General features: G+C 30.7%; 1 pseudogene; it reads left to right on the top strand.

Moving 5' to 3' along the window:
- LOC112098836 overlaps positions 1 to 22,663 on the top strand; it is a 94,502-nt pseudogene that overhangs the window by 24,968 nt on the left and 46,871 nt on the right.

Genomic DNA, 22,663 nt, shown 5'->3' with positions numbered 1-22,663 from the left:
TGATACAAATAAAATATTACAATAAGTATAATTAATAAAATAACGTACATAATGAAAATTATTTTTAATATTAAGTTATTATTAATCTATCCCGATAGATTTTATTAATACTAAAATCTATTAATCCAAATATTGATTTTAAGATTTAGGCTAATATTGACAAAATTAAAAGAGACATTGTAAATAAAATAATATAAAATTTATAAATAACGTGAATGTTATTTATTATTATTAAAAGAATATGACAGATTAATAATGTTAAAATAACTTTTTTAATAATCAAAATAATTTATAAATTTTATCTTATTTTATGTATTATATTATTTATATTTACATTTTTTTATAAATGTTTATTTAAAGTTAATTATTGAGTTGCTATAATTAAGGGTATAATAGTAAAAAAAAGGTTTGTGTGACTATTTATAAAACTAAGAAGATTTGTGTTTTTATTTAAGCAAATCCTGAGGGTGTGAGTGGTCTTTCCCAAAAATTTATTTATATATTGATGAATTAAATTTGTTGAAGCTAAAATGATTGAAACCTAACATACAAAAAAAAAGACAAAAATGCATGCAAAGTAATCTAATTAATTAAGGGTGCGTTTGGGATTAAGGTGCTGTAGCTTTTAAGCTACAGCTGCTGTGAAAAAAAAACTGTAATTATGAAACAAAAGTTAATAATATATAGTAAATATAAATTTTAAATAATAATTTTGATAAAATTATTAAAGATATAATAGATTTTGTATTATACAAGTGAAAAATCATATCAATATAGCTTAAAAGCTACAGCAGCTAGTGTTTACCAAACACTTTAGTACTGTAGCTTTTAAGCTACAGCTGCCCAACCTCAATCCCAAACACACCCTAAGAAGCTCATTTGAGACGAATCGTCACTTTATGATCAGCTTGAAATAGAGTCAAAATCGCCGAGCTCATTAATGTGGGCTTGTGACCGAAGGTGGGCCAAATTGGTTCATTCATATTGGGCTAGGTCCAGTGAAAGGGCACAAGGTGAGGTGGTTTTACAGAGCCTCCTGCTCCTCGGCTGAGGATGGATTACGGGCTTGGACCCAATATGGCCCAATGGGTCCTAAAGCGGAGCCATTAGCACCTTTCGTTATCCTAATAAAACCCTCCTTCACCAAAATTACATTTAAGGACTAAGTTAAATCTAATTAAAGCAATCAATATTTTTATTTTTTTTCCGAACATTTTAAACTCCACGCAAGCTTAGAGGATAATTTTTTTTCTGCGAACTGATTCATCATCCATCTTTCCCCCGCTTCTTTTTTTTTTTTCCTTTTTTTAGTTAGTTGGGATACGACCTCTCATATATCTAATTTGCTTACCTAAATCTAAAACAATTTCTTTTCATTTTTATTTTCTTTCATTTGCAGATTAATTATTTCTACACTTGAAACTATTTTCAAACCATAATTTTCAAGTCAATAATTCTCATTCATAAATTTATCAATAAAAAAACTTCTTATTGAATACTTTAAAGAAAATAAATAGGAGATTATGATTTTAAGAGTTAAAAATAACTACTTTAAAAAATAAGAAATAATTGTAAATTAGGAGTGTTGATTAAAAATGTATTTTTGAAATTGAAAAACATATGACTGGGGGTATGAGAGGTGACAATAGTCCAACTTTTTATTTTTTTTATACTTGTTAGGGTCCCTCTATGATACTGTAATTCTTTTACAATACCAATAATGTAAAAAATATATACCATTAGATTTAATTAACGGTGGACATTATTTTCATTAATTAAAAATTTTAATTATTTTTAAAACAATATAACTGGTTAACAAGACTGTCTGACATTATATGCACAATTTTCCTATGTTTGTGCAAGTTCTCTCTTTTGCTTTATTTATTTTTATTTTTTTTCGGTTTGGACAAATAATCAAACAAGTGTGTGATTGTAAAGAATTGTTCATTATATGATTACATAGCCCAAATCTCCACACAATCCTCTCTCTACTTAACAAAAAAATAAATATAAAAATTATAAATATCAAATTACAAATATTGTATACAGTACTAACCTTACTAATCAATATCCATATTGTTTCAAAACTAAGAAATTTAATTGATTGATGAAAAGCTGCAATCAAATTTCATCTTTCATGAGGTATTGTTTGTTTGTTCTCAATACTCTGTAGAAAAATGAGTCCAAGTTCTGTTTCAGTGCTGATGAAATTTAATTTTCCAACGTTTTTATTGGCTAAAATATGGGAAATTTGTAACCTACCCCCAAATTAATTGACATTTTGCACCGCGCACTCAAAAAAAATGACGTGTTGCACTGAGCCCCTAATTCCGTTAGTTTTTCGGTTATTATTAACGGGGTAAGGGCAAAAATGGAAAAGCGAAGTGATATTTAAAAATAAAAAATTATATTGATCGAAAACCGCGCCAAGTCATTTCATCTATGATTTTACTTGTTAAGTCGGCAATGACTGGCATAGAAAAAGCAATTCCATGGATCCAAAATCAAGACGATGATATGTAATTGGGCGCCAAAAAAATCACCTAACCCAGACTCATATGCAAATGAGATAAATTTTGTGAGAGCCATAGTGGATATTGGTGTGTGGCTATGTGCATTTTACTAACAAGAGAGGAGAACTCAGTGTTTGGTCGTTGAAGAAGCCCAGGTTAGTAAGAAATCTTTATTTATTTTTTGTTGATTTGGCTTTCCATGGTGGGTGGGTCTTTATTAATTTTTTTTTTAACACTCACAGTAGCTCCATTTTCACTCACTACCCATTTATTTCCTCACCATCTTGGTCTTGGTTTTCTTCCCTGCTTCTCATTCGATTCCTATCATAGTGCTTTGTGGTAAATTTTTGTTTAATTTTTCTTTTAAAGATCGAATTTCTTTGATGAAGATTTTATTTTTATTCATAGCAATTAATAGAATTCTTTGAATGCTTGCTTTTGCCTACCCATTTTATTTTAATTAACTGAAACTATATGCATGTTATTGCACTATGTATGTGATTGGATCTTCAATTTCACTTTAAATGCTTGCTTTTGGTAATAAATTTTAGTTTAAAGTTCATTATTTGCATGTTATTGCATTATGTATGTGCAACTCGAGATTTTCGGGCTTATAGTTTCACTATTTAACGATAATGTCGGGAGAGGATTTAGGTGAATTGTTTGCACCTTCATCTTACAGAATATAATATCTATATTACATGACACCAGCTGTAAACATTAGGTATTTAAGGACAAAATCTACTTTGTACAGGTGAAAATGGATGATGCTGATAATACAACTTTTTATGTCACATTCAAAGACACAACACATAATCTTGGTGTCATTGATCCTGACAAGTTGAGTATAGTCTCTGTTATCAACAAAGTTCTAATGACAGTGTATGGAAGAAGGATGACTCATGATGAGAAGTTTAATCTAAATGTTTGGCAATCTTGGGAGAGGAAGAAGGTTCAAATTGTGGATGATCATGATCTCATTGTTCAGTTACAGGAGCACCACAACAGGCTGTGCTATGATGTGCAACTTTACCTCGATGAGATACATTCAGTTACAGAGTCAACAACAAAAAGAGCGTTATTCCAAACTTCTGAAGATATCACTTCTGCAGCCCCTAAAACCAGCATTCCAGTCATCATTGATCAGAATAATCTTGTGTCAAATGTCCCTCCTACTAGGATAAGTGCCAACTCTGATTTGTTTGAGGATTTTATGGACATCTATTTTAGATCATCAACAGGCCAGCAAACAGTATCACCAAATCAGAGCAATAAAACAGACACTATTGATACTACTAGTGATAGTAGTGTTGATAAAACCTCTTCAAATTGTTCTGATGAAACCCCACAAAGGAACAAAATTACAAAACATTGTTCCATCTCTCTTCAGCTTCAGCAACAACAACAGATGTCGTATCTACGTGAACCAACACCTGATACCCCAAATGCCTTCCCAACCGAGCCAACACAGAACCCTGACTCACAGGTCTTCCAAACATGTAATGTTTTTCAAAGTTGTGCTGATAATGGGTAGAAATCCACAAGAACTGAACCCACAGCTTCCACACACGACTTTGATGACAGTGATTATTGCTTGACTGAATCTGAAGAAGAAGATCCATATCATCCACGAGGTGCTGCAAATGTTATTAATTCCGTAGCCCCTCCTATTAATCAAGCTAATGAGGTCTATATTCATTCTGATGATAGTGATGTAGATTGCATACTATCTAATTGTGACAGTGATGATAATGAATTTGGTGAAGATTCTAATGATGAGACTGATAAGGTTTTGGCAAAGATGGATGCAACAATGAGAGAAAACATGTATGTTCCCAGTGAAGACCCTATTGTATTTAGAATTGGACAATATTTTAGAAACTTTAAGCAGCTAAGTTGGGTTTTAAGAAATTATGCAGTTGAAAATAGGTTTAAAATGTACAAGCACAAGTTTGAAAGATCTAGAATTACAGTTGGTTGTGCCTTCTTTCAATGCCCTTGGTTTTTACATGCAGCAAAGACCAGATTCGGGCCACAATTTCTTATTAAGAGACTTCACAACGTCCACACATGTCAAAGAGATCTGAAAAACCCTGAATGTACAGCAGAGTTCATAGCTGTGAAGTTTGCATCAACATTTATAGAGCAGCCAGACACCAAGGTTGAATGGTTTATAAGCGAACTTAGAAGAAGATATGGTGTGAAGGTCAACAAACATAAGATATACAGAGCCAAAAAGAAAGTTTTAGAGCGTCAAGGTGCTGATCATGAGTCAAGTTATCGGCTAGTGAGGAGTTATGTGCAGATGATACTTAACAAGATGCCACAGGCTCTGGCACTTATTAGTGTGATCAGGTATCATGCAGAACAACCCAAGACTTACTTTGACAGATTTGTCGTATCCTTCCCTACATTAAGAGAATGCTTTAACCAAGGTTGTAGACCTTTCTTGGGCATTGATGGATGCCATTTGAAGGGCCCTTACAAGGGTGTACTGCTATCAGCTGTGGCCATTGATGCAAATGATGGAATCTTCCCAATTGCTTTTTGTGTGTGTAGTGTTGAGAGCACTAGCACATGGACATGGTTTCTCAGGCACTTGAATACTTTTTTAGGAGATAATAGGCAGCTTACCTTTATGTGTGATAGGCAGAAAGGTATTCAAAATGCTTTAGCGTTGGAGTTCCCCAATGCACATGTGAGGTATTGTGCCAGACACATTCTAGCCAATCTGAAAGCAAAGCATCCACACTCTGATTTCAAACCACATTTTTGGGCAGCAACAAGGGCTTCAAATTGAAGAGCATTTGATAGAGCTATGGAAGAGTTCAGAAAGACAGATGAGGGCGTATATGAGACACTAAGGAAGCTACCAGCCAAGTTTTGGTCCAGACATGCTTTTGACAATAATTGCAAGTCTGATCATTGTACTAACAATGTGACTGAATCATTTAATGCATGGGTTGGGGTTCAAAGGAAAATGCCAATACCGACAATGCTAGAGTGGATCAGAAAAAAGCTTATGAAGAGACTGATTAATAGAAAACAGAAAGCAATGGCTTGGGGGAATAAGATTCCAAGAAGAATTTATGACAAGATGATGAATCATTTGAAAATTGGAAGTGTAAATCCAATTTCAAGAGCTAGCGAATGGTTGTATAAAGTGGATGACAGCTACAGAACCTATATTGTTGACCTTGAACATCATGTTTGTGACTGTGGATATTGGCAAGTAAGTGGGATTCCTTGCATCCATGCCATGCCTTGTATAAGCCACAGTCATAAGGACCAAGCTGATTGTCTCAGCCCATGGTTAAAGAAGGACACTTACATAAGAGGTTATTCGGGGATGATTCACCCAATTCCAGATAAGGATTCTTGGCCAAATCCTGGTGGTGATGAAATTTTGCCTCCTTTAATGAAAAGGCCTCCTGGAAGACCTAAGATTAATAGAAGAAAGGAAGCTGATGAGGTACCACCAGAAAGTAAAAGATACAGGCTCCAATGCAAGTGTTGCAAAGAGTATGGTCACAATAGAAGATGTTGTCCTACTAACCCTGAAAATTTAAATAAGAGGACAAGATTGTACAAGGTCAGTTGGCTAGCTTCCGTTGGAAGTTATAAAATTTTTTTTAATGCTCTTTACAAGAGAGGACAGCTGTATAACAATAATTTTTTTTTGTTTGCTTATGATTTGTCTCAACGTCATCTGAGAAGCTATTTAACAAGGCGTGAAGGAGAAGAACAAGGAGAAGAACAAGGTCGGTAACTATTTAACACAATTTATTGTTACATTGTTGCTGAATTTAGGCTGCCCTGCTAAATTAATTAATTCCCTGCTAAATTAATTAATTAATCTTACTTGCTACGTTAATTAAATACCTAATTACTTGATGACATGAATTGTTTGATTTAAGCAATTAAATTAGCATTCTAAATTGCTACATTAAATACATGTCAAATGGCATTATGCATATGATTTAATTTATATTAAGTAAAGTAGCAATTGAAAAATGTTTAATGCCATAGTAAAAGATACAGCTGCAGCATTAAAAGGACGTGCTTGTGCATCAATCGTTGCTCCAAGACAGACAAGTGATAACATCCAAGTGGCTGTAGAAGTTGAAGATATAACAACATACAATCTGCGTAATTCCAAGAAGCATAAGACTGCCACTCAGGCAGGCCCATCAGTTTCAAAGAATTTGGTTAAAAGGAAAAGGATGGAAGGAAGCAGTGATGCTACTTGGGTGGGTGTGCAAGGCAAAAAGATCATAACAGCTGCTGGAATTGACCCGAGGGAAGACTATCGAAGAGATGAGCATAAAGCTAAGAAGAAGTTGGACAAAGGGAAGGCATTGGCTTTCCCACCATGAAGGGTAACTTATCTGTTTCCTAGGCCAAAAATTAATTTGAATACTTTATAAATGGAAGTTTTATGGTATTTGTAAACATATCATCTACACTTATTATACATGAGTATTAGATACATTCTGCGTAATATTTCATGTATATTATTTTAACTTGGTATGATATTTCAATAATCTCATTTTGAATGCAGTGATCGTGTATGTTTGCTTGAAGCATTGGCAGTAGCAAATTTGCTAACAAGCAGTGGAGGTAGTATAACCATTTTTTGACACCTTCCACAATGCCATTTTGAACCACCCGACCGACATGAAGATCAACAGGCTTGTATTTTGACTTGCTCTATTTTTTACATGAAATTGGAGCTGTAGTGTGCATTTTGTGATAAGTAGTATATAAGTTGTGAAAGGTTCGTGGCATTTTGTAAGTTGTTGGGCATAAGACTCATATACAAGTATTAAGGATTAGACCAACAATTCATTTTGTTTTTTGGTTTCAAATGTATGTAACCATAGAGGTTCTAATTAGAATGTATAGGCTGCTGCCAGTGTTTGTTTGAGAATCAAACAGTAATTTATATTAGAATGCTCAAATCAGATCAGATATTACAGTTAATATATGGCTTGCTTTTTTGTTACAATCAATCATTCTACACTATTATAACTTGCATTATAATGTATTACAAACAACAAAACTAGTAGCATCAATATGGTTGTGAATTGATACTTTTTCAGTTGATGAAGTATGGTTTCAATGTTGGTAAACCTATGATGAAAGGCGTCGATGTCTAATTTGCCACTAAAACTATGGCTGTTGTGAACAGCTTCTTCGACCATGTATGGATTTGCTTGTTCTTCAAATAGGTGTGATCTTGCTTGAATTTCTCCAGCCTCCTCTTTAGTTGGCTCCCACCATCTAAAAAAACCACATCCATGGTCATTAGGACAACAGTAGTATAATCTATTGGGATTTGGTATAGATTCTGAAATTTTGATTGCTGCTCTGCGTTGACAGTAGCATATTTTGTTGTGAAACTTGATAATGCCCCCATTGATTAAATTCCTCCGTGATGTTGGGTGGGTTGATGAACTTGATGCACTCCTCGAACTGGACATCTCTTCTCTTATTTTTCTATGGATTATTCCTTGTAATGTTTATGATATGTACAAAGAATGGAGTCACAACTGAAAGTGTTATGCTTAATTGTTGAATGTGGTATGCTGTTATTGTTGCTGATGTTTTAAGCTTGCATTGGGTGAAAGTTGAAGGTATGAAGTTACTGCTGATGTTTATTGTTGAATGTTGATGGAGGCTGGTTGTGAGGGTGTGTGTGTTGAATGTTGATGGGGGCTGGTTGTGAGGGTGTGTGTCTTGAATCTCTATATATTTGGGTGCTTAATTTGACCGTTGGAAACATATATAGCCGTTGGATCGAGGCTTCAGCATTCACTTAAGTTGAATGTTGCTTCATTCATGTGCTGCCACGTGGCAATGTAAATAATCCATATTTACTTGGCCATTTAAATAAATGTCTATCACTAGCCTCATCAACAATGTGCAAAGCCTTCATACAGGGATAATAACGTCAATTAACACAATAAAAAAATGGTCTTTTGCAGCTTAAGTGTTTGAATTTAAAAAATGGGTATTTTCGTCATTTCATTAAATTTCACACCATTCTGCTAATAATAACCGAAAAACTAACGGAATTGGGGGCGCGGTGCAACACGTCATTTTTTTTGGGTGCGCGGTGCAAAATGTCAATTAATTTGGGGGTAGGTTACAAATTTCCCCTAAAATATTCAAAATTCTTATGATAGCTGTCTTGGATAATGGAGTTGGCTTAAGTCTGGGCAATTTCACTAGCCACCCCTATACCTTGAAGTATTCTCACATTTAACTTAAATAATATATTCTATTTAATAACTTGAAATTAGCTAAAGTATATGAACACATATATACAAAATTGATATTCACAAGAATTTTTAATTAGACTTTATAGTTTATTTTATCCTATATGTCATGTACCATTCATTATTGGTGTTTCGTAGCTTTAATAAGTGGTAATTTCAAGCCAATCACGAAAGAATGGCAACATATGATGAAAACTGAATGCTAAACTCGAAATTGCTAAAGTGGTACTTAGATCAAATCCTTAGTGCTATAAGATAATTTGATTGTCATATAATCAACCAATTTTACAATCTATTGTGAAAGCATGTGAATAGATATAATCTCTATTGTGAGATTTTTTGTTCTAAACATCTATCCGTTCAAGTATGTGTGTGTGTGTGTATCTTATGATGAAATATAAATAATAAGCCTTAAATTTTAGCATGTGGTATGTGTCATTAGCTTATAAAAATTATATGCAATTGTTGGAATTGGACTACTATATAAAATATCATATATATATATATATATATATATATATATATATATATATATATATATATATATATATATATATATATATATATATATATATATATATATAAGTTCTAACTACAAGAAAAATCACCTAGCATTTTTTTTTTATAAATTTGGCCAATTGTCATTCTATAATAGCATTTTGTAAAACAAAGTTACCATTAGCTATTAAAAAGGGTTATTATATATTTTGTTTTGTATTTGACATTAAAGTTGTAGTAATTACATTTACATAGTACCATTTTCTTAAGTGCTATGCATTGATATAGAGTAGTATAGTACGCTTTTTTATTTTTAACGTTATTAATTCAATAGTTGTGTATCTCTTGCTCCCTTTTATATTCTTCAATAACCAATTGAAATGGAAATAAGAGTATCTCCCTTTTTTAAAATGGAGATACTCTTATTATATACTAGCAACCGTAAAAAAGCTCTTATTGTAGAACTCTTCAAGAACATAAAATTTGGGAAGAAATTGACTTGGATGGAAACGAAGTCTCCCAAGCATAATTGAATTTCAGTATTGTAAATCCATGGGAAGGATCTAATTTAAAATTAAAAACTAATATTTACCTACAACTTGTAAGTTACCTACTCTCTTTTAGTTAATTATCTATTTATCTATTATATTAAATCAATGATTAAGATTAAAATACACAAATCTAAGAGTCTATAATAAACCCATTATCAATATTGTAAACACACATACAACATTATAGAGAAATTCAGAAAGCTACCATACATATAATTGTTCCCATGTTATCGGAATATTTAGCCTTAGATTATTAATTTATTTTTGGTACTCATCGCCCACATATTTTCTCCTTGGATCAAGTTACAGTAATTGCAGCCATTTATTAGCGGGGTTCATGGTTATTTGGAATCAAATCATAGTACTTTCGTTTTTTGGAAAAAAAAAAGAAAGATGTAGTCGATATATGGAAATTTTTTCAATTTAAGATTTTAAAGTGCGGGAAAATGTAGAAAATTTTAAAACCATGCAGTTTTAAAACTTAATTTCATAATACTATTAAACCTCACATTTTAAAGTTTTCCCATAATTTCTTTCATTTTAAAATTCCGAACTAGAAAACTATTACATATAGAAAATTCATTAAGAAAGTGAAAACAAGAAGACATTCATAGTAAAAATATAATTTTATGAAAATGTATTAGGGCTAGTTTGGGAATGTTATAGCTTTTAAAATAATTGTTATTAGTTGTGTTGTAGAAATAATCAATGGTGAAGAGAATCAATTAAATGTTTGGTAAATTTTATTTTCAGAAGTACTGTGAGTTTTGAAAGCAGTTATGGACGTTTGATAAATTTTACTGTTAAACTGCTGAAAGAAAACAAATGACTAAAATGTATATAATGTAGGATAAAATTTACTTATACATATAAAAACATGTACATATAATATTTTTAATTGTGTATTATAATAAGTTTTACTAAAAATAAAATTTATAGTATATTGATTTTATTTTTTATTTTTTATCTTAAAACAATTGATAATTAAATTTATAATATAGTGAAACAGATTTAATAGTAATTCGACCAAAAATTTGACATTAATAAATTGATATTGATGAATTATAATAAAAATTTATTAAAACATAATTTTTTTTTCAATTTGAACAAGGATAATTTGGAGTTTAGGTAATAATTTTAAGAATATTTATGGAATTGTATTAAAGGATAAAATTAATTCTTAAAATTAGAATATAAAGGCTACTCCTTTCTTGTTTTTCAAAATTTGTTGCACGAGGGGCTGATTTGGATCAAAGTGATTTTGATTTTTTTATACCAAATACTAAAATTAACGTTAAGATTTTTGAAATCATTTTGAAGTCTCCTAAAAGTAATCCCAAACGGGCCCTAACAATAAAAAATGGATTTATCATTCATTGAAACAAAAGCATACAATAATAAATTCAAACACATTAGGCATGGTGATGAGTTCGGTTCGTGGGAGTGTTTTGACCACTTCAATTAGCAAATTCATCACTCCTCAGCTTTTAGGATGACTAAGATATAGATTGCATTGTTTACGTATTGAAAATGACATGAGATATAGAAGTTTGCGAAAATGAAATAGTAAGCTATTTATTTTTGGGGTTTTAGGAATGATTTTTTTTCCCCATATTTTAGGTGTGCAAAGGAAGCATTGAGTTATTGTGCATTTAAGGGTAATATGCAGCAATTGGGCTGTCAAAGCGCAACTGCTAAGCAGCTAAGGTGTTTGGTTACACCTTGTAGTTGAATTTTGACAGTTTCGAAGTTTTTTTCTCTCTATTGTGTATTAAATTGCTAAGTTACCCTTACATGTTATTTAATTTCAATTTTATACTCCTTGGTTTTTAACCTAATTTCAAATCGATTTTTTCTACAAAACAAACCCTAAATATCCATTTTAATGTTCTCATCAACACGATTCCTTCATCGACAGTTTCATTGATCCAAAAAGGGACATCAACCCATGTAATACTATAAATGGGACGTCCCTTTTTGGGTCATAAAGAATTGTTCAACTGCAAGTACTCTTTCTTAAGAAGTGTTATCGAGCATACTTTGGGGTTTGGAAGAATACATGAAAGATATTATGAAATATGCCAAGCTACACATTCATGAAGCAAGTGAAGATAGTTATTGCTACCATGACCTTACATAATTACATCATAAGATATTTATAAAATCATGAAAATTTTGATGAAACAATGGACAAGCGAAGTCATACTGTTAGTGAACATTTAAGCAATATTGCATCTCATGAAAAAAGTTATGATATAGTTGATAACACAGCTCAAGATATAATAATCTTGAGAGATAGCATTGCTACAAGTTTAATCCAGGTATGGCAATGGGGAAATGTTTATAAGGATTTTGTAATTAATTACATTTTAATTTCATTGTGTTATGTTGTACAATCTTTATTAGACATATTTGGTATAGTTTTATTTCTTCAATCAATGTGTGAAATTAGAATTTCTTTATTTTCATTTTTTAATTATTTTGTTTTAAAAACTATTTATTATAACTTATGTAGAAAAATTAATTTGATTAATTAAATAGTAATTTCATTTGTCAAAGTAGTAAACGTAATCATATGTTAATATAATAATTCAAAGTATGAAAAATAATTTGATTACTTAACAATTAAAAATAATGTTACTGAAAATTAGTTATTACAAAGATTCATAACTTTCACTCTATAACTATTAAAATTTACCAAACACCATCAACTTTTACACCACAACAACTACAATTTAAAAACTACAATACCTCACTTTCAAAGCGCCCTTCAGCTGGGGGAGATGTGAATGAGGTGATAATAACTTTCATTAGTTGTCGGTGCAGTAACATTTAAAATAGAAGAGTAACCAACTTTGATAGAATTAAAAAGTAAAGGCATTAAAGGCAAGGTGCTATTAAATTCATAAGCTTGTTAGCTGGATTTAAATAAAGATCATTTTGCTCTATGTTTGAATTTAATATATTCTATGTTTTAAAAGGATGAGACGGCATGTTGGTAAAAGGCTTTGATGTCATGTTAAATTTGATTCAATCCAAAATTTTATGCTAATGTGTACGCAAATGATTTGAGCATATTATGGTAGTTGCAATCTGTAAAGATTGCCTGATGATCTGGTTGTATCTATTTGCTGGTGATTGTTCCCTGGAGCATTTAACTCTGTCAGCTTGATCATATGGGTCAATCTTGTTGTTACTCAGTGCTTTGATTCATCATGTTTGTGAAAACCTGCTAATGAACTAAAAATGATTAGTCTTTCACAGGTACGGATAGACATGACATTTGTTTCATTATTAATTTAGATGTTTTTTTCTCCTAGTCTGCGTAGTTGTAGAATATTATATTAAAAATTGATTGGTAAAGCAAGACCATAACTAAAATGAAAATTGGAACATAACTAAAATGAAAATTGGAAAAAAAATAAAGAATAAGCACACAAATAGGATACCAAAATTATTTGGTTTGACCTTTCGCTTATATCCACCGGTGGAGATAGAATGAAATATTTTACTAATGATGTAGATTATACAAGTATTGAAATATTGTCTCATAACCCAGGACCGCAATACACCAATTACTCTCATTCACTTAAACTCTCAAGAGCTTTATAATTTTAAGCTCTCAAATCTCTTAAACCCTCGGCTCTCTCTCTCAAAAATGGATTAATGCTCTGAATCGAGATGCCAAGCTTTCAAATGAGAGGTTCCCTTTATAACCACTTAAAAAATTCCACAATTGCCGGCTTCACAAAATCAAATAATGCGACACTGAATGCACCAAATTTAAGCATTGATTTCGATGCTGACTTTGATAATTGAAGCACTAAATTCAGTACTGACTTTCATATTCTTCCACATGGAGATTTGATTGAGAACCAATAATATCTTCATACCATTCTTTCTGCTTTGTCATTGTTATATTGCTTATGTCTCTGCTAGGCCACATGAGGATCTACTTCATACAAACTTGTTAGCATTGATTGGCTTCCTCAAAACATCTTCTGAGTTCTCTTTAGTATGGATTTTCTGCAGATATTGTACCCGTATGTGCTTTGCTCGTAGAAAACCAAAATCATATATGAGTTTTTCATGAATTTTTTTTTAAGGGCACCACCTACATTCGAATCTTGGATGGATAGAGAACTAAAAAGTTAATTTGAGTTTTGCTGACTTTATCTTAAGACTATAAAAAATAAATTTAACTTAAAAAACTTGTAAAGTACTTGTGAAGGTCAAAATATTAGAAGTATTTTGAAAACTGATTTAAATATTGTGAGGTTAGGTTTTGATAACACAACATGGAGAAAGTATAGTGTCAAATACAAGCATTACAAAGTTGCCATAAAAATTATAGGAGGTAATTCAAAAGCTCCCTTTTTTTGGATTTTATTTTAGTATATGTAAATTTTTTTGTTTTTAAATCTTGATGTATATTTATCTGCTTTTGAATTATAAAGATTAGAAAAGTCAACAACAATATAACTTGCTCTTGCATTATCTTTGTGGGTCTTTGTTCGGATATGAGGATTGATGTGGCTTCTTACAAAACAAGTTAAAATCTATTCCAGAAAGATATCTTTAAGGCATTTTTCTGGATAGTACGTTGATGGTTTTTCTAATACACAGAAGTGCTTTTTTTGAGCAAATAAAAAGTGATTCTCTCTTAATTATATGATTATCTAAATACTCGATTAATTTATTAAAAATTCCCCCCATGATCCTTTCCCCCGTTATTTTTACTTTAGCAGATCACAACGTGCACGTGCGGACGCGAGCAAATGGATAACTTATTGCTTGTAGTCGTGTATTTCCTGTACAATAGTTTTACACTTTTTAAACAATATCTTATCAGATTTTATCTTAAATGTTGAAAATTGTTCATTAACCATCATATCATCTAATGAATTAATGTATATCTATGTATTTATATGGAATACATAAATACATTTATGTGTTCATCATATACACATTACAAAGAGTAGATAAAAAGTAATTCTATTTACTAAGATTTAGGTATGTGGTGTATTGGATTGATAAATTTCTACTGTCTAAAGTCAAAAAATTAATTGAATGAAAACAATTGTGAAATTAGTGGATGAGGAAGAGACTAATTAAATCGTGAATTGCAGGAGAAGGAGAAGCCGTGAGCTAAAAGAAACATCCAAAATTGTGAAATTGGGAGAGGTCATAATAGGACAGTGATTTAAGCTTCATTTTGGCCTAAAGTTGAAGGTAGTTCCCTACCCCCTGTGGTCTTTTAATTTTATCCTCTATTTGGTAGTAATTTAAGCTCACTTGTGTGACTCATTTATTTATTGTATGTATTGTTGTGAACCATGAATGATGTGATTCTTGATATCATTTACCTCTAATATCGAAAAATAAAAAATTCAAATTCAAATATCACCTAAAGAGGAGTTATTATAGTAATTCCATTATTTACATGGGGTGCACTTGGCAGTTTCTATTACAGTGTATTACATTTTATCAAAATATTGTTCTTATGTTAACCTATGTTTGACAGTAATTTTTGGATGTATTACACTTCATTAAAAGATGGCTAATACAACGAAATATGTATAAAATAAACCCATGAAAGTAAGATTTATGTTGTATTGCGTTAAAATATTGTTTATATTTTGAACATAATCATGTAACTTTTATTATTTAATAAATTATAATAAATTTAAATTTATTAAATACTAATTTACATTTATTTAAAAACTTAATTTAAAAAATAATATAAGAGAGTAATAACCTAAATATTCAATAAAAAATGATAATACATTGTTTTAATTTCATTACATAAAATCATTTTTAGTTATTTTACTTTAAATATGTAAAAATTATTTTAATTTTATTTAATTATTTATTATTTAAAAAATAAAATAAATTTATAATTTAATATTATATTGTTTTATAATATAATATAATTTATATTATGTAATTATATAGTATTATATTTTTATAAAATAATGTTAAATTATACTATATTATAATAACTTAGATATTGAAATATATTATATTATAACATAATAATATTAATAATATAACTTAATATTTTACTATTTAATAATAGTGTGTTATTAAATAATTTTTATATTATAAAAATTAATATATAAGAACAATTTTTTAATCCTTAATTTAAAAATTAATAATAAATCCGAAAATACTAACAAATGTAAATAACATTAATTTAATTATAACATTAATATAAAATAATATTATCTCATATAATATAGTCTATTTTACATCAAATATAATATTACATTACAACTTATGCTGTATTTACTAAATGAAAATTGGAATGAACTAGAATCATAATGAGCTGAAATCAAAATGAGAAATGAGAGTCAAAATAAATCATTTACTTTAACTATAGGAATCAAAATTGGAATAAATTGTATTATCATTAATGTGTTTACTTTATTTTGGAATCAAAATCGGAATGAATTAGACTATTATAAATTACTAAAAAGTCTTTAATTAACTATTGTCACAATTATTATTTTAGAGTTTAATTATTATGACTATTATTATTAAAAAATAGTAATAATAATAATAAATTTATTATTATTAACATTAATAAATTATAGTATTTTTTATCATTAATATATTAATAGTAATGATAATAATCCATTTCAAAATAATAATAATCAAAATCAACATCAACAATGACAACAACAAATTGAAATCAGACCAGTTGTTGCTGCTGGATTGCGATATCATCATCGTCGTCGACATCATTGACAACATCATCAGTGACAACTATTGTTGCTGGATTGCAGTCGGTTGCTACTGCTACTCGAAAATGGTCCAAACGGAGACAAAACTAGCAATCAGGTACTACTCCACAGCCGACGACCAGCGACGACAATGACGGTCCTTGATTTTGCCATCATCCATTTGGCTGCTATTGGATCGCGATGTGTTTGGCTGTGAATTCTTATTTTATTTTATTTATTTATTTATATTTATAGGGAGTCTATTTTCGAAATATCAAAATGTTAATGAGGATAGTATTGCCGCTCATGGGAATGCAAGAATGATTTCCAACCCCCCTTGAGAAATTAGTTTTCCATTTTCCAAACTCGTTTAAATGTGGGTCTGACCAATTTAATTTTGATTCTTGCTCATCATTTGTGAGGTAAATGTTGTTAATGATTCCGATTTTAGATTTTAATTCCCTAATTTGATAAGTGAAGACATCATTAATGTAATGCATTCTAATACAATATACTATATTGTAATATAACTAATGCAGTATAATGTAATAAAATGTACTAAATGCACTTACGGTAAAAGTCAACTTGGATAATAGCAAATTAAATGAGAACTAGATCAGTTGCACAAAAAAGCCGTGGGTTAGTTCAAAGATTGCGTATACCTAACTATGGCCAATGGGCCGTGCCAGCCCACCAAGTGTTGGCCCACAAGGGCTCATGGGCCGGCACGGCACAGCCCACCAAATTGGTGGGTCGTGCCGTGCCGTGCCTACATTTTTTTCAGTTGAGCCCGGCACGGCCCACGGCACGAGCCCTCTCATGCCGTGCTTGTGCCGTGCCGTGGGCCGTGCCCAAAAAAAGCCCACCAACTTTTTTTTTTTTAGCGTGCCTAAAAAAGCCCACGTGCCTAGCGTGTTTTATTCAAGCCCACGTGCCTGACGTGCTTTTTTAAGCCCACCAACATAATAATAATAATAATAATATTCACAATCATAATCATATTAATTTTTATTAAGAGAGCAATTAACATTTTATTATTTGATTATTACAATTTCACAACTATATATTTTATTTCACAATAATCAATCATAATTCATAACACAACAATACATAAATTTAATTAAATTTAATTCCATAGATCATAATAATAATTAATTAAAATTAAAAATACAATCCTCGAATAATCATTATAATAATTAATTTTTAGATGAACATAGGTCAAGATTGTCATCAGAGACATTAGACTCTTTGTTGTGTTTGAAAGATTGGGAAGATGCTGAACGCCGAGTGCAACAAGATTGGCAAAATGCTTTAATTAAACAAATTGAGAGTTTGAATGCTGATCAAGATGAAGTGGATCCAGATTATGTAGAGTACTGAACATTGAAGCCACTTCCAAAGACTAGAGATTTTTTTTTCTTGTAACTTTTTAAAACAATTTTTATTAGTGAGAATGTTGTAAATTTGCAAATGATAGATGGTTCAGTAGATGCCAACCTAGTTGGGATGTATTGTTAACTGTAGTGATGCAAATTGCACCTAATTTTATTTGAATTACTAATATTATAATTGTACTTTAATTTCATTTAATGAAAATGTAAATTTTAATTTATCATAATTTTTCTTGTGTATAAAATGAAAAATATTTCATTCACAAATGAAACATATCTCTATTAAATATTAACTAAGTTATGATTTAATATTAATATGAAAAATATTTCATATGAAAAATATTTTATTATTAATTTTGTAAAAAAATTTATTTTTTATTTATAATTTATAAATTTATGATATTTATAACCTTATTTATTAAAATCATGATATTTAATTATTTACTTATTCATTTAATAAATTATAAACATAAATAAATAATTAAATAAATATCATAAATAAAATTAAATATCATAAATAACATTATTCATTTAATAAATATCATAAATAAAATTATGATATTTATAATTTTATTTATTAAAATCATGATATTTACTTATTCATTTAATAAATTATAAATATAAAAGATTAGAATATTTATTTAAACTAAGATTTAATGATTTAAATTAATTTTTAAAAGTCTATGCTAAAAAATATATTAAAACATTTAATTTCAAGATATTGTACTTTAATTTCATAACATTTTATATTTACTTTTTGTTAAAAAAATTTACTTAGATATATTTTGGCCCACGTGCTATTAATGGCTCACGGGCCGCGTGCTAGCCCACTAATGAACCGTGCTTATTATGTGCTTTTTCGCGTGCCGTGCTTTGACCCATCTCTAATCGTGCCGTGCTTTAAGGCCCGCGTGCCTAAAATTCTAGGCCCGGCACGGCCCACGTGCGTGCCGTGCCGTGCCTCGTGCCTCACCGAAACGTGCTCGTGCCGTGCCGTGCCACGTGCCGCCCGGCCCATTGGCCATCTTTACGTATACCAAAGGTAGAAAAGAAAGCCAAGCGAATATTCTTGGGAAAAAATTGGAAACAATTTTCCAGTAGTCAAATAACCTAAAACAAAGCAACTTGCTGACAAGACTTGTGGGTGGGTAGTGAGTTTTCCTTCCTTTCCCCTTTCCAGCCAAGCATAGATTTCGCTTGATTCAATGTATTTGTTGTTTGGAAAATATGCTCTTTAAAAGTATATGTGTTTATTTAATTGTAATAAATAATTTTTCTGATTAATAAAATAAATGAGGTATTTTATTCAAATATCTTAATTGCATTAATATTTGTATTAAAGTCCATTTAATCATATTATATGTATTTATGTGATCACCATGTAGATTCACAGAAGACATAAATACAAATTATCTTATGATTAAATAAATTTAGTTCGCAATTAATAAATAAAGTTGGGCACTTTATTTAGATATAGACTGTAATAAATTCATTGAATGATTTGTCTTAAGCATGTATGAATTTATTGATGTAGTACGACTACATTGAACAGGATCATATATGAGATTTAATTAACTTTGTAATAACTGTCAGACTTATTAAATCTCATAGGCGTTGATTTTACTGTAATCTTAATCTTAAGTTAATTATGATTTCATGATTGTAATTGTTATTCCATTTGAGTTACCAATGGGCACGACACATCTTTGTGGTCAAGATCACCTGGTATCTTGGTGGGAGCAATTATGAGTATTGGAGTTATGGATTAACAATATAGAATTTGTACAACACATCTTTTGATAGGTTTTCGGCACTTGATCATAGAATTCTCTGGCCAGAGTGTGTCAACATATTTAGTATGTTGAAAATGATCATTAGAGAAAATCAATAAGGATCAAGGAATAAGATGTTATTAAATTGATTGGACAGTTGAGATATCAATTTAATTAACGATGTGGTACAAAGGATTGTGCAGTAAAGAAATCAATGTGGCTTGGGACGAATTATTATTCGAGCATACAATTATGGAAGTCAGTTCCAATCTTTTAGTAGAGTAGATTTAGAATTAAATAATTGGGCTAGTTTAATTACAGGCCTAATTATTGTAGCCACTATTGTATGTTCCCAAATAATTCCCGGGTTAGCTCATTTATTTGACTGCACCACTACTGGACTAATAAGTAAGATAACTAGCTATTTGGGTCAAAAGCTGAAATATTTCATTTAGTGGGAGGCTCCATTTAATTAGCTTTTGTGTAAGGGGCCTTATGTTATTTTACAATATGGGTCCCCTATTGAAAAAGCAAATAATGTGGGTTTTACTTTTAATTATTTGGAGCCTAGGATTTTCACTAAAGGGTGATATAAAAGGCTTATTTTCTCTAAAAAAAAGGGGGTAGCCACTTTATACAGATCAGAGAAAAAGATTTTTCTCTCTATTGTTGAGAGAAAAATTTTCTCGTGCTAGTTGCTTTGGTAGTGATAAAGGCGCCCACACGTCAAGTGCAGATCGAACCTGAGTCATAACCTAGAAGATCATTGGTGACAGTTCGTGATCTAACAAGCGTGGTGGTGACGGATCGTGATCTAACAGGAGTGGTGGTGGCGGATCATGATCTAACAGGAGTGGTGGTGGCGGATCATGATCTAACAGGAGTGGTGGTGGCGGATCGTGATCTAGGATCCTAAATCACTTCAGTGGAAAAAGCCAATTCAGATTTTCAAGGTACGATTTCTGGATTATGTATTCCTATATATTATATGAGAGCGGTCCTTAAAAGGTTTTATAAAATTTTAAAAACCTGATTTTTTCCCAACAATTGGTATTAGAGCAGCCTCATATTAATATATAAGAATTTCGTATGAAATTAATCTTGAAATTTATGTATTAGAGTGGCACATTTTATTCAGATATATATTATTTGTTTAATATATGAATAAAGCATGTTTATGGTTTGTCTTAATTCATAGTTAGATGTTCTACTGTATTTTTCGTTTGGATTTGTAACAAGAGGGGCGGTTTATTATCACCATGTTTCCCTCTTGAATTATTTTAATGTAATTGAAATTTTGTAAGCCAAAACTTGCGTTGAAAATTTGTAAATCACTGAAGAATCATCACTGGAAAACGAGCTGTAAGCAACGGAGGCCGGAAATTTCGACATCGACCACCGACCAGCTCACTCGCTGCAGCCAACGAGCGGTACACGCTGCAAGCGCATGCTGGCAGTGCACGCAGCTAACAGCACACGCTGCCAACAGCGCGCGCAGAAGCAGCGTGCGTTCCAGCAAGCAGCTCGCGCAGGGTTGGCTTGTTTCCGGCGTATCGGCGATGGCTCCTCGTCAGAGATGTGTCGGAGACCGACTGGCGTCTCTGAACAGCAGCGGTTGACCGGGAACAACAGCTGGTGCTTTTTGGAGATGCCAGTTGGGGAAGAGAGGAAGAAAAATATGGATTTAGGGTTTCATGGTTTTTATCATGGAGGTCCCTATGGTTCCATAATTTTTCATTTGGGCAGAAATTTTTTTAATTTTTTGCATTTAAATCTAAAAATAGTTTTGGATTTAATGAATCCTAGTTTTAGGCCCAATTTCAATTGGGCTTAATGGATTAAAAATGCATAGATAAAATTAAATACATTAAATTTATTTTTGGTCCAAAAGTTTTATTTTAATAAAAAAATTAATTATTTATTTATTTCCTTTCAAAATTAAAATTGGACCAATTATAAATTTAAAAGCTCAATTTTCCCTAGTCCATTAACAAAAACAAGCTTATGGAAGATGGACATTGACAAGAAGCCCAATGAAGATTAGGCTTAGAGTTAATTTATTTTTCATTATTAGGAAAGCCATGAATTAAGATTATTTAATTGTTTTTCTAAATGTTATGTTTTGGATGATAACATGCCATGATAACATGTCATATAGAATAGGTAGTGCCACTCTATGCATAATGATACATGTCATTCATTAATAATGAATTTCATTATATTGTTTGAAATTTGCATATGCTTAATAATATTTGATATCATCTAGATAATATTATAGGAAGCATGCAATTAACAATATGTATGTTTTAAAAAGGAAAAACCAATTTTAAAATATAGAGTGGGAGAGGGAAAATTCAAGATAATTTTCCCACGGGCTCCATTGTTAGTTCAATAATAAAATTATACATATACCTCGACTTCATGATACGGTGATGCTCCCTTCGGAGGGTATATATATTAGATATTTTATTTGATGAACTTCTTCAAAGATAAAATTGAAATATTTTTTAATCGATTGTTCACCCCAACAGTGACTATTGATATGAAAAATATCTAGATTGAAATAATGGTTATACATTCAACTAAAATTTATTATTAACCTTCCCAACGAAGCTCTGTTAATAAATTTAGGCCCAAAAGGATAACGATAATTATTTATCATGTCTCTATATGAAAGTAAATAATCCAATGGGTAATTAGGTCTAGTAAGTATAGACATGACTTCCCCACCGGATAGCTTGTCAAAGCGGAACTAGATTATCATTACAATAAATTAAAATGCATTTATAGTTTTATGCATTTTTGTCATTTATTGTGAATATTATTTCAAATTATTTATGCATGGATGTTTTATTTTTCAGAAAATGTCTTCCCTAAGTCCACTTACTATTATTCTGAGTCAAAACAAACTCACTGGAGAGAACTATATAGA

Source organism: Citrus clementina, unplaced genomic scaffold (assembly GCF_000493195.1).
Source record: "Citrus clementina cultivar Clemenules unplaced genomic scaffold, Citrus_clementina_v1.0 scaffold_9, whole genome shotgun sequence".
NCBI classification, from domain to species: Eukaryota; Viridiplantae; Streptophyta; class Magnoliopsida; order Sapindales; family Rutaceae; genus Citrus; species Citrus x clementina.
The sequence above is the reverse complement of the archived record's forward strand: the minus strand, read 5'-3'. Positions and strand labels throughout refer to the sequence as shown.